Genomic DNA, 14494 nt, shown 5'->3' on the forward strand with positions numbered 1-14494 from the left:
CATCTACACCTCCCGCTGTTCCATCTACACCTCCCGCTGCCGGGGGAAAGCGGGCAGCATAATCAAGGATCCCTCCCACCCGGCTTACTCACTCTTCCAACTTCTTCCATCGGGCAGGAGATACAGAAGTCTGAGAACACGCACGAACAGACTCAAAAACAGCTTCTTCCCCACTGTCACCAGACTCCTAAATGACCCTCTTATGGACTGACCTCATTAACACTACACCCTGTATGCTTCATCCGATGTAGTTACATTGTATATCTTGTGCTGCCCTATTATGTATTCTCATGTATTTTCTTGAATTTTGTTTAATTCCCTTTTCTTCCATGTACTGAATGATCTGTTGAGCTGCTCGCAGAAAAATACTTTTCACTGTACCTCGGTACACGTGACAATAAACAAATCCAATCCTTTAATCCACACCAACTGGAAGCCTGCGGATCCAGGACAAAGCAAGAGGCCATTGTTCCCTGATCCGGCAGTTCCCTTATTCCAGATATGTATTGGCCTGTTAGTGGTAGGATTAGCCTAGTCTTGTAGTTTTATACGCATAAGTAGTAGACAACTGTATTATAATAAACGTGTCTTGTTTGAACTTACTAACTGGTGTATTGAGTTATTGGTCTGAACTTGAACTTGAAACTTGTGGCGGTATCTTAACGATACCTGGCGACTCTAGAGCTAAGGAACAAAACAGAGCCAAATTGAGTGTAAAGACACTCACCCAGAACGAGCAACAGAATCTTTTACCCCAGAGAGCAGTGGTCCTTCCCGTACCAACCTCCCCAAACAGGCACCGGAATGTGGTGATGAGGGGCTTTTCACAGTAACTTCATTTGTAGCCTACTTGTGATAAGAAGCGATTTTCATTTCATTTCAGTGGGTCCTGGACTATACTCCAGGCCGAGTTGGACAAGGGAGGTAAATGAGGTTAAGGTGACAATCTGGTCCACCTAATCTTAGCTCCTGGAGGGACAGGCTCGAGGGGCTGAATGGTCTATTCCTAATTCGTATGTTCTTAGGATCTACATTTACATAAGGACCAAAATAACTTGGGACGTGGAGACTATATCAACTTGAACGAATTAGCTGGAACTGCCTGGGGACAGACAAGGATGTGAGTATTTCTGGTGCAATTGCAATTAGGGGCTATTTAGCACAGGGCTAAATGACTGACTTTGAAAACAGGCGAGCAGCACGGTTCAATTCCCATACCAGCCTTCTCAAACAGGTGCTGGAATGTGGCGACTAGGGGCTTTTCACAGTAACTTCATTTGAAGCCGAATTGTGACAATAAGTGATTTTCATTTTTTCAATTGGGCGCTTCCGCCCCTCTCCAGGGTCTGTTGCCGTAATTTGGGTGAATGGTGAAATCAACGGCGCACCCAGGAGGCACAATGTGTCGACATTCCCAGACCTGTTTAACATGTTCCCTTCCTTTAAGTGGGTGAACGTGCTCCAACATGAAGGGAAATCCGACACCCACTTCTCTGGAGTCAGTGTTCCTTGTCAACACAATTTATCTTCGACAGGAATCTTAGCCCAACAGTTCCTCAAAGCACCTCGTGTCCAGACAAAGCGTCCCCACCTGTTCACAAGTCCCCCTCCTCCTCTCCTCCCCACACTGGCCAGGGAGCTGTCCTCTCTGCAAAGTTTGTCCCCTTTTCGCTCCTTGGGTTGAGGGCACACAGCCAGGGCTGTGCAACTTTCTCAACACAACAGAGAGAGAGAGAGAGTGAGAAAAGGAATCCCAAGGGGGCGGCAGTGAAACTCGCCCAGCACCGCTGCAAGAACAGAGATCTCTGGAAGTGTCCTGACCCTGGGAGGAACTACTGCTGCTTTATTCACTCCCTACCCCTGCCCCCAGAAAACCGGGAGAAGGTGAGCAAAATGCCATTGAGCCCTGAATCTTGCTGATGTGACCAGGGCTGCCTTCTGCTTTGTTGATCAGCCTTGTTCTGTACAGGTAAGTGGGGGGTGAGTCTCCCAACGCAGCTAAGCAGATTCCTCAACCAGGACTTCAAATATACTTTCGTTTCCAAATTCACAGTTGGGTGAATTATTGGTTAATTCCCCGGGCTTTAGCCACCGGAATTTAATGAAATGACTGAGAACATTTTCCAGGAGTTTTACAAAGTAAGCAAATGGGATCAGTGTGAATGATGGTGACTGTGTTTAAAAGTGAAATTGCCAGATCTTCATTTCCAGTCTGCTGTCTATTTTTTGAACGCGGTTTCTTGTTTTATCACTGGAATGCTGTAAAGATTAGAGCAATGGCCTGGTCACCTAGTAACCCCCTATCAAAGGGATGTGTGTCTTCAAGCTTTCGATATCACACAAGAAGTTCACGGGCAATGGAATTCTTCCTGAACTGTAGTTGATGTTAAAATGTCGGGAAATGCTTCCGCCAATTTGTGAGCTGTACTAACACAGCAGTTAGAGGACCAGGGAATCTGGTGCATTGATGCTGGGTGAGTATCACTGTTGCCCCTGACGGTCGCTCGCTCTCGTTTTAAAGATATGTGTAACCAGCCTCCCCGGACAGGCACCGGAATGTGGCGACTAGGGGCTTTTCACAGTAACTTCATTGAAGCCTACTCGTGACAATAAGCGATTTTCATTTCATTTCATTTCACATGTTTTTAATAAGATAGGAAGCTTAACTGGTGCCAACCTTCGCAGGGCTATTTCACCCTCTAAAACTCTTATGGATGCTACCACACTTCACTTGCCACCGATTGTACTCAAATTCACTTTCAGATGTGCTGCTAGGTGAATTGGACGTTCTGAATTCTCCCTCAGTGTACCCGAACAGGCGCCGGAATGTGGCGACTAGGGGCTTTTCACAGTAACTTCATTGCAGTGTTGATGTGAGCCTACTTGTGGCAATAAAGGTTATTGTTACTATAGGTTGAAATGAGTTTCCCTGTTTGAGGTGCTGTGTACATTTAAATGTTGGGTCTACTGCAGAAACGCTGACCCACTTTTACTCTTCAAAGGTGAGAACTAACTAGCTGCAATTTTCATTTCATCAAAACTGTTCAAACTTACTTTAATCCTCCACACTCAATGGCTCAGAACGGTTCCTGATAGAGGACAATGAAAATAAAAAATGAAATGAAAATCGCTTATTGTCACGAGTAGGCTTCAATGAAGTTACTGTGAAAAGCCCCTAGTCGCCACATTCCGGCGCCTGTCCGGGGAGGCTGGTACGGGAATTGAACCGTGCTGCTGGCCTGCTTGGTCTGCTTTAAAAACCAGCGATTTAGCTGAGTGAGCTAAACCAGCCCCTCTCACTGGAAGAGCTCAGAGAAACAATTTTGTTAAGATTCATTTCTTTATTGTTCCCTATCAGGAAGGGTTCTGACCCTTTCAGCACACAGTGCCTGGCACTAACAGATTGTTCAGGCATTCACTGTCAGTGTAATTACTGGACAGTACGTGCACATTTGGCTGCTTTACAGACTGGGCGGCCACTTTCAGGCAATTGATCATCTTCTTGCTGACATTAGCTGCAAAGTTCGTAACAAACTAATGCACACTGGGAGCTCCCATGTGGGCTGTCGTCAGTTTCCCAGCAAAAAATTTAATATTTCCAAATTTGCCGATAACACATAACATAAATAGAGACATATAAGATAGTCAGAGGGTTAGATAGGGTGGACAGTGAGAGTCTTTTTCCTCGGATGGTGATGACCAACACGAGGGGACATAGCTTTAAATTGAGGGGTGGTAGATATAGGACAGATGTCAGAGGCAGCTTTCTTCACTCAGAGAGTAGTAGGGGTGTGGAACGCCCTGCCTGCAACAGTAGTAGACTCGCCAACTTTAAGGGCATTTAAGTGGTCACTGGATAGACAGAGGGATGAAAATGGTATAGTGTAGGTCAGATAGGCTTCAGATGGTTTCACAGGTCGGCGCAACATCGAGGGCCGAAGGGCCCGTACTGCGTTGTAATGTTCTATGTTCTAGGTGGGAATGTGAGTTGTGTGGAGGCTGCAAGGGTATTTGGAGAGTGAGCAAGGACTTGGCAGATGGAATATATTGTGAATAAGCCTGAAGTTATACACTTTAGTCGAAAGAAACAGAAAGACGGAGCATTTCTTCAATGCTGGGAAAAGGCTGGAAAGTGTGGGTGTCCAAAGGGACATGGTGTCCTTGTTCATGAGCCACTAAAAGCCAGCAGGCAGACTCAGCAAACAATCAGGAGGGCAAATAGTACGCTGACCTTCATTGCAAGGGGCTCAAGTACAGGGGTGAAAATGTCTTGTTGCAATTGTCTGGAACATTGGTGAGACCACAGTTGGAGTATTGTGTAGTTTTGGTCTCCTTATCGGAAGAAGGATATATTTACTATAGCGGAAGAGCAATAGAGGTTTACTGGACTAATTCCTGGGATGACGGGATTGTCTTATAAGGAGCGGCAGAGGAAATTAGGTCTGTATCCTCCAACATTTAAAAAAAAAAATAAGGCGATCTTATTGAAGCTTACAAAATGTTTAGATGTGGATAGGATATTTCCCCTGGTTGATGAGTCTAGAACTAGGGGTCACAGAGTCAGAATGAGGGGCAGGCCATTTAATACTGAGATCAGAAGGAATTTCTTTGCTCAGAGACTGGTGAATCTTTGGAATTCTCTGCCCAGAGGGATGTGAAAGGTCAATCATTGAGCTTGTTCAAGAGAGAAATCAATACATTTCTGGATGCTAATTACATAGGAAGAACGAAGTTGAGACCAAGACAGCAAGAACCAGTGAGATATGGAACTTGGGACGAATGTGGTCAAAGGACGTGGGGGTAAGGCAGGATCAGGCTATTGAGTTGGATGATCAACCATGGTCATAATGAATGGTGGAGCAGGCTTGAAGGGCCGAATGGCCTCCTCCTGCTCTTATGTTCTATGTATTGGATTGGATTTCTTTATTGTCACATGTACCGGGGTACAGTGAAAAGTATTTTTCTGTAAGCAGCTCAACAGATCATTAAGTACATGGGAAGAAAAGGGAATAAAAGAAAATACATAATACAGTAGGGCAACACAAGGTATACAATGTAACTACATAAGCACCGGCATCGGATGAAGCATACAGGGTGTAGTGTTGATGAGGTCAGTCCATAAGAGGGTCATTTAGGAGTCTGGAGACAGCAGGGAAGAAGCTGTCTTTGAGTCTGTTAGTGCATTTTCTCAGACTTCTGTATCTCCTGCCCGATGGAAGAAGTTGGAAGAGTGAATAAGCCGGGTGGGAGGGGTCTTTGATTATGCTGCCCGCTTTCCCCAGGCAGCGGGAGGTGTAAATGGAGTCAATGGATGGGAGGCAGGTTCGTGTGATGGACTGGGTGGTGTTCACGACTCTCTGAAGTATCTTGCTGTCTTGGGCCGAGCAGTTGCCATACCAGGCTATGATGCAGCCAGATAGGATGCTTTCTATGGTGCATCTGTAAAAGTTGGTAAGGGTTAATGTGGACCTGCCGAATTTCCTTAGTTTCCTGAGGGAGCATAGGCGCTGTTGTGCTTTCTTGGTGATAGCGTCGACGTGAGTGGATCAGGGCAGATTTTTGGAGATGGCACCCAGGGGAATTTGAAACTGCTAACCATCTCCACCTCGGCCCCGTTGATGCTGACAGGGGTGTGTACAGTACTTTGCTTCCTGAGGTCAATAACCAGCTCTTTAGTTTTGCTGACATTGAGGGAGAGATTGTTGTCACTGCACCACTCCACTAGATTCTCTATCTACCTCCTGTATTCTGACTCATCGTTATTCGAGATCCGGCCCACACTGGCCGTATTGTCAGCAAACTTGTAGATGGAGTTGGAACCAAATTTTGCCATGCGTGTGTGTACAGGGAGTATAGTAGGGGGCTAAGTATGCAGCCTTGCGGGGCCCCGGTGTTGAGGACTATTGTGGAGGAGGTGTTGTTGTTTATTTTAACTAATTGTGGTCTGTGGGTCTGAAAGTCGAGGGTCCAGTTGCAGAGTGGGGAGCTAAGTCCTAGGTTTTGGACCTTTGATATGAGCTTGGCTGGGATTATGGTGTTGAAGGCGGAGCTGTAGTCAATAAATAGGAGTCTGAAGTAGGAGTCCCTGTTTCTATTTTTACGGAATATGGAGATAGTGGGAAAAATGGAGTGAGAGATAGATGATCAACCGTGCTCTGGTTGAATGGGGGAGCAGGCTCGATGGGCTGAATGGCCTTCTCCTGATCCTATGTAGCTGTCTGTCATGGAGGTGCACAGCCAGAATGCATCACGCTACAACAGTGGCCTTGGTCTCCTCTGCTATAGAATTTTTCTCTACCTTATGGACCCACAGCTGCCACACAAGGATTGTGACTATACAGCTAAACATCTTCATAAGCACGGTGTCAGGGAGGTTCAAGTCTGTGTGTCTCCCTGTGCTGTCTCACTTGCTGTTCACTGTGCAGACATTGCACTCAATGAGATTGGAAAAGACATGAATAATCCAGGCTGTCCTATTAACAAAGTCATGAAAAGCCAACCATGAAATGGCTTAAAATTGCCCCCAGCCATTCTGTGAAACAGCAGCTAATATTCATGCAACTGCCATGGACCACTATCCAGATGGATGGTATTGTGGGGTGCATGCACTATGAAGGAGCAACATCTTATTGCTGACCCATCAGCAGAGGGCCCTGGCTTCGGCCTCATAAGATTACATAGGATATAGGACGCAGAAACAAGACTTTGGACCCAACCAGTCCATGCCGATGTTTCTGCTCCACTTGAGGGTCATCTCATCTTTCCTCATCTAAATCTACCACCTTAACCCTCTATTCCCTTCCCCCTTATATTCTTGCCCAGTTTCCCTTTAACTACATTAATGTTATTTGCTTCAGCCACTCCCTGTGGTGGCCACATTCTCACCACACTTCAGGTGAAGAGGTTTCTTTTGAATGCCCAATGCATTTCTTGGTGACTCTCTGATAACTGGTCTCGAGTTCTGCTCTTCCCGACAAGAGGAAAACTCCCCTCTGTCTCCTGCACTCTATCTACATTTTACCTAATTTTAGCAAAGTCCTACTCGGTCATCCTTCAGCCATCCATTTACAAAGTTAAATAAACCCAGCCTGCCAATCCTGATATGTACATCCACACAAATCTGACTTCCGCCTTGCGAATGATGGTGAAATTTGAATTCAATAAAACTCTGGAATTAAAAGTCTGATGATGACCATGGAACAATTGCCCATTGTCGCAAAAACCCATCTGGTTCACTAATGTCATTTAGTGAAGGAAATCTGCCGTCCTTACCCGGTCTGTCCTACATGTGACTCCAGACCCACAGCGATGTGGTTAACTCTTAACTACCCAACTCTGAAATGGCCGGGCGAGTCACTCAGTTCAAGGGCAACTGGAGATGAGCAACAAATGCTGACCCACCCAGCGACGCCCACGTCCCAATAATGAATTTTAAAAAAGAATCTAACTATAGGTTTTACTCTTCCAGGCACAGGAACATTTAGTAAACCCAATTAAAAATATGCCTTATTTCTTTTAGCTATGAGGAGAGATTGAATAAACTGGGGTTGTTCTCCCCAGAGAGACAGAGGCTGAGGGGGGCGACCTGATAGAAGTTTATAAAATTATTAGGGAAATAGATAGGGTGGACAGTTGGAGGCTGTTTCCCAGGGCGGAAATGACAATCACAAGGGGGCACAAGTTCAAGTTGAGGGGGGATAGATTCAGTGGAGATGTGCGGGGGAAGATTTTTTACACAGAGGGTGGTGGTGGCCTGGGATGCACTGCCAAATGAGGTGGTTGAGGCAGATATATTTGCGACCTTTGAAACTTATCTGGATAGGCATATGAACAGACTGGGTATAGAAGGATACAGGCGGTTGGTTTAGATAGTTTACATGATCGGCGCAGGCTTGGAGGGCCGTGGGCCTGTTCCTGTGCTGTTCTTTGTTTTAACGTTTACCAATGCAAATATAAAGCCCTTAAAACTACCTTCTTTTTCCTCAAACGGTTCCAATTTCCAATTATTTCCTGCACCTAGTGATACATTAAGGCAGACTTTTGTCCATTCTCCATGAACAGGCCGTTCATCTGTCGCCAGGGGCGTATAGCTTGAGGCTTGTGTGGCGCTATCCCGCATCAAGCGTCGCTGATCAGGAATCTCTCCCACTCCTAGTGCCAGTCATTAGTGTGTTTGCAAGGATTTTGCAGGCTGTTTGACCGCGTTATGAATGCACCTTCCTTGGCCATTAAGTCCTGGAATGGGATTCGAACCCCCAGCTTCTGGCTCAGAGACGGGGACATTACCCACTGAGCTACAGGACCACCTCTCTGGACAAATACCAGGTGCTAATATGTTTTCTTGTTGAATTATTACAACATAAACATTTCATTTTCTTAGCCAACGTCATATTACACAATTTTATTTGCCAATCATGGTCAGGGCAGGTTTACATGAATTGATGCATGAGTATATTAAGATTCAATTCAGTTTAAATTACTGAATTACTGACACTAGGGAATTATAAGATGGTACCTAATGAGATATTCAGGTTGACTCACAGCTGTGAAACTCAAGAATATTTTTGTCTTTTCAGCCACAAGATTTGGAAAAGTAATCAGTCCACCTAACTACATCTAGTCCAAAAGATACATTAAATGCTGTGGAGATTCACAGGAAAGATGGATTTTGTTCCAATTTATTTTCTTTATGATCGATATCGAATGTCACTAAATTCCATGATATCGGCTCTCAAGGATTAACTCATTGTTCAATAAACATTCAGCCGTGCTAAATAGTAACCAGCATTTCTAGCCGAATTGAGAACATGGCCTCTCTTCCTTTAGATGTGTATTTACTTAATTCTGTTTCATTAACTTGACACTTTAACATATGAAGGAGAGGAGGGAGCAAGCAGAGAATTACATTCAGTCATTATATCAGGAAACATGGTAGCCACAACTTGTTCAGAAGTGTCCCACAGATTGCACCCAAAATGACCGACCAATTAATCTGATTTTCTCAGTGTTGCTCTTCCTTGATTTTAATCGCTCTACCATTATGCCTTCAATTGCTGAAGCCCTCAAACCTCTCTCCTCCTTTAGGACACTCAATAAAAACTACCTCTCTGACCAAGCTCTGTATGTCTCAAGCAAAAGATGGCAATGCAGCAGTTACTCAATACCGCACTGAAGTGTCAGCTGAAATGACATGCTGTAGTCCTGGAGTTGGGCTTGAACCCATAGCCTTCTGATGCAGAGAGGGCAGGAGTTCTGACAATGTAGTGCTTACTGCTTTGAAATGATGGACAAAGCTTATAGTGGGATGTCTCGTTTGTCTATTCGACGGTGGAGGGAAATGAGGAATCTCCGAACAGATCTCAGCGGGCAGGTTGATCTGATGTCTTCAGTGATCTGAGACTCAATCCACAATTGCACCTTGGGCCATCCCTCATCTTCCACTCACGGACCAGGGGGATGCATCACCCATACCCAGTGCAGATACAGTTGTGCTGTGCCCCTGTATTTGAGGGAGGTAATGTTAGAGAGGTGGCAAAAATAGAAAATAATTATTTTGCTTTGGTATATTTACAAGGAGAATAATCAGGTAGACATGATACTGAACAACGAGATGAGCAATGAGATGTAAAGCCACACCAATCTGAGAAGGCTGAGATGCCAGAAAGACATCTGAAGTGATTTTCAGGCCTGTGAAATGTGGGTTGAAATAATCGTGGAAATCGGTGGCTGCCTCTCAGAGTTTGTGCAAGGAAGACAAAGAAAACCTAAAATGTGGTAGTGTAAAATCCTGGACTGGATGTCCTGTAAAAAACAGAGCAGAAACATTGTTTAAAAGTGTAATTTGGATAACGCGGACTGGAGTTTGGACTGCAAACTGCTAAGGGAAAGTAGTATTGTGAGAGAAGATTCTAAAGCCTGTTTTTGGAGTGGAGTTTGGAAACACTCCTGTGATAATCATCTGGGGCAATTGTGAGGAGATATCGACAAACATTGATTTGGGGCTCAGAGTGGAAAGAAAGGGTCTTTGTGTATTAATGAGACCGTTGTAGCTTAAGATGTTGTTTGTAATCCGTGTTAATCTTAAAATCTGTGTGTATTCGTTAAGATAACGGAGTGTTGTAAAATAATCCAATAATTGGATCCAATAATCCAATAATAATAAGTATAATAATCCAATTTTTCATGTTTAATAAATGTTTTCTTTTTCTTATTGTTAAAACTAGTCAGCAGGCCCGAGATTTGTTCCTCCGTGTTTTATTTAAATAGTACAACTTATGGTCTTTTGAGCCAGTGTTCCAATTTGGGATCTTCCTGTCCAGACATAATATCAACTGGCGTCATAACAAAATTCATTTGTCCACATGAATGCAGATAGTTCATGCTCTCTTGTCAGTTTGCAGTGTGTTGTTTAGCTTATATTAACACTGTTCTAATAACTACAAGTTAATTCTCTAGTTAGTACAACCCATAACCAACGTTCATGAAAATCAACCGTAATTGTGTGTCACATTTGTGAATGCCGCTTCCTTTGTGATGTAGCTGGTTAAGACTGTGTAAAATCTAGCAGAATCTGAGGTTCAATCACTGCTCTGTGCTTATTATTCAATATCATCTGGAGCGAAGTCTTACATTTCATCTGCGCACCTTAATGTTTTTTTTAATAAATTTAGAGTAATCCAATTCATTTTTTCCAATTAAGGAGCAATTTAGCCTGGCCAATCCATGTACCCTGTACATATTTGGGTTGTGGGGGCAAAACCCATGTAAATGTGGGGAGAATGTGCAAACTCCACACGGACAGTGACCCAGAGCCGGGATCGAACCTTGCACGCCTTCATGTTGATAACTCAGCCAGAGATACCTCCCAATGATTATCCAATGGCACCAACCTGAGCTGTGTGTGATGCGGAACGAGGCCAGCAGCACGGGTTCAATTCCGGCACCGGCTGAGGTGATTCAGGAAGGCCCCGCCTTCTCAACCTTCCCCCGCCCCTGGTGATCCTGCGGTTAAATCACCACCTCAAAGGCTAAAGCAGCCTATGGTCTTCTGGGACGATGGCGACTTTTCTTTGCTTATATGGATTTTCGGAATGTCACATGATCAGACATGGTCTCCTGCTGCACTCATAGAATTTTCCGGCACTCACTGCATTACAGCTGATTGCTCAGGGGTTACACTCATTGGGTACTTACTTGTGTTGATATAAAGGAACACTCCTTTTATTAACCGTGATGTAGTAGGTAGCATTCCTGCCTCTGACTTAGAAAGTTGCGGATTCAAGTCCCACTCAGGAGGTGTAAGAGAACAATCCAGGGTGACACTCTCGAGCCGGGGTGTCCTTGGAGAGGGCGGGTGTGATGTCAGTAGTACGCTTGAAATCTTTGCGATGGATGAGACAGAGGCTAGAGTGTATCGTCGACCTACAAATATTATTTCAATTTAATAAATTTCTGTTGTAGTTTTCTTTTTGTTACTGTGCCACGTTATCATAGAATTTACAGCGCAGCAGGAGGCCATTCGGCCCATCGAGTCTGCACCGGCTCTTGGAAAGAGCACCCTACCCAAGGTCAACATCTCCACCGTATCCCCATAACCCAGTAACCCCACCCAACACTAAGGGCAATTTTGGACACTAAGGGCAATTTAGCCTGGCCAATCCACCTAACCTGCACATCTTTGGACTGTGGGAGGAAACCGGAGCACCCGGAGGAAACCCACGCACACACGGGGAGGATGTGTAGACTCCGCACAGACAGTGACCCACGCCGGAATCAAACCTGGGACCCTGGAGCTGTTAAGCTATTGTGCTAACCACTGTGCTACCGTGGGGTGGTTCATCACTTACTTTGCTGAATAGTTCATTAGTTTACTTCATTGGCACTGTGTACTCAAAATAGTTTCAAAAGACATATTTTGTGGGATTCTCTGATTCACCGGCATCGCATTGACACTGGCGGGTTTCTCCATTGGCTGGCTGCGGAAAGGGGAATCCCGCTGTGGCGGGAACACGCCGGAAAACGGGGCTGGCGGGAGTCAGAATCCCAACCATTGTGTTTTTTTGTTACATTGTCCCTTTAAGCGGCATTCGTTTGTTTATTGGGTTATTTGTTTTAATCTTGCACGAAAGAATATGTGAAGAGAGACTTTGCCACCTGGAGAAGGTGTGGGACCCAGGTCCTCCCCTTTCCCATCAGGGATTTTTCACGGATATAACAATTCCGTGCAATGAAGATTAAGTAGTTTTGTGGACTTCCGGCTGCCAGTATTTTCTGTGCCTTTGAGGAGGCTGAGTTCCATGTCCATATAGGTTGTGTAAGCTCCAGCTCCGTTTTGGGAATTTGATGGGGTTGCTCCTCAGGTTTTGAGTTTTGTCTGCAATTCAGCTCCATGCTTCTGATCTTGGTGCAGGAGTGAGAATGGTGGGGTGCGGGGGGAGATGTTGTGGTAGGTGGGCAGATCAGAAGTTGTTGTAGCTCCTGGACATGGCCAACGTGGCCATTGACAGGTCCAGGCATCGGGCAGTTGAGCGGGTCCTTTGACCTGACTGTCTTTCCCTCTTCCATGGTTACGAATGTGCCCTCGCGGGCAGCATGATAGCACAGTGGTTCACACTGTTGCTTCACGGCGCAAGGGTCCAGGGTTCGATTCCTGGCTTGGGTCACTGTGCGGAATCTGCACATTCTCCTCATGTCTGTGTGGGTTTCCTCCGGGTGCTCTGGTTTCCTCCCACAAGTCCCGAAAGACCCGTTGGATGTAATGGTGGGGCATGAAGCGTTCTCCAAGGCGGCCTTCAGGACGCGCGACAACGCAGAATCGCTGAGCAGAAACTTATAGCCAAGTTCCGCACGCATGAGTACGGCCTCAACCGGGACCTGGGATTCATGTCGCATTACATTCACCCCTCACCATCTGGCCTGGGCTTGCAAAATCCTACCAACTGTCCTGGCTTGAGACAATTCACACCTCTTTAACCTGGGGTTACCCCTATCTCTGGATCTGTAAAGACTTTGTCTTTGTCTATATATATATGTTTCTGGAACATACCTCTTCATTCACCTGAGGAAGGAGCAGTGCTCCGAAAGCTAGTGTTTGAAACAAACCTGTTGGACTTTAACCTGGTGTTGTAAGACTTCTTACTGTGCTCAACCCAGTCCAACGCCGGCATCTCCACATCATGGTCACCAGAGAAAACTATCTCAAGTCTAGAAGGAAAAAGTACCAAAACAAAAGCCTGAACCTCAGAAAGATATTAACTGGAAATCATCCCAGTGCATCAAAGATCCTTTATCCTTTTATTTCATTAATATTTTCTTTACCTTTCAATCACCCTTTCCCCTCTATGTTGTTTTTCTGTATATTTGGACATATGTAGAGAGTGGAGGTAGTAGGAGGGGGGTAGGGAAAGGGGTATTAGATAGCCAGTTACATCTTCTGTCCATTTCATTATAATACTGTAGATGATAAAAGGTTACTTGTGTTAAAGTTACAAACATGGGGCGGCATTCTCCCCTACCCGGCGGGGCGGAGGGTCTCGGTGTAGGGGAGTGGCGCCAACCACTCTGGCTTCGGGCCTCCCCATAGGTGCGGAATTCTCCGCACCTTTGGGGGCCAAGCCCTCAAATCGAGGGGCTAGGCCCGCGCCGGAGCGGTTGGCACCACACCGACTGGCACAAAAACCGGCACCAGCGGCCTTTGACGCCCGCCGCCCGGCGGAAGAGAAAGAGTACCCCCACGACACTGGTCCGCCCACCGATCGATGGGCCCCAATCGCAGGCCTGGCCACCGTGGGGGCGCCCCCCCACCCCGGGGTCCGATTGCCCCGCCCCCCCCCCCCCCCCCCCAAGGACCCCGGGGGCCCGCTCGCACCGCCGATCCCGCCGCCACAGAGGTGGCTCAAACCTCGGCGGCGGGAGAGGCCTCCCAGCGGCGGGACTTCGGCCCATCGTGGGCCGCAGAATCGCCGCAGGGGGCTCGCCGATCGACGTGGCGCGATTCTCGCCCACGCCAATCCCCGGGTGACGGAGAATTTCTGCCACGGCGGGGGCGGGATTTTCGGCGGCCCCGGGCGATTCTCCGACCCTGCGGGGGGGTCGGAGAATTTCGCCCCTGGTGACTACAATTTATTTGCGCTCAACCGAGAAGCTCGGGTATTTTAAATAAAATATCATTTCATCTGTGTTGCGACTCTGGGTCAACTGCACATCAGCCCAGGGTGTTGTGACACATGCAGATAGATAGTGGACAGGCTTTGGGAGTCAGGAGGTGAGTCACTCACAGCAGGATTCCTAGTCTGCTCTTGTAGCTACAGTATTTATATGGCTAGTCCGGTTCAGTTTCTGGTCAATGGTAACCCCCAGGTTAATGGGGATTCAGCGATGGTGATGCCATTGAATGTCAAGGGGTGATGGTTAGATTCTCTCTTGTTGGAGACGGCCATTGCCTGGCACTTGTGTGGCATGAATGTCACTAGCCACTTGTCAGCCCAAACATAGA

The 14494-nt window shown here is 46.3% G+C and overlaps 1 protein-coding gene across 1 annotated transcript in view; it reads left to right on the top strand.

Annotated features, from left to right (window-relative positions):
- The first annotated feature begins 1510 nt into the window (after positions 1–1510).
- The window catches only part of lpar3 (lysophosphatidic acid receptor 3), an 88836-nt gene continuing 75852 nt past the window's right edge, over positions 1511–14494 (top strand). The window contains exon 1 of the mRNA XM_038793637.1: positions 1511–1884. The gene's annotated coding sequence lies outside the window, so the exon portion shown is untranslated. The remainder of the gene's footprint in view (positions 1885–14494) is intronic.

This window comes from Scyliorhinus canicula, chromosome 4 (genome assembly GCF_902713615.1).
Source record: "Scyliorhinus canicula chromosome 4, sScyCan1.1, whole genome shotgun sequence".
Classification (NCBI taxonomy): domain Eukaryota; kingdom Metazoa; phylum Chordata; class Chondrichthyes; order Carcharhiniformes; family Scyliorhinidae; genus Scyliorhinus; species Scyliorhinus canicula.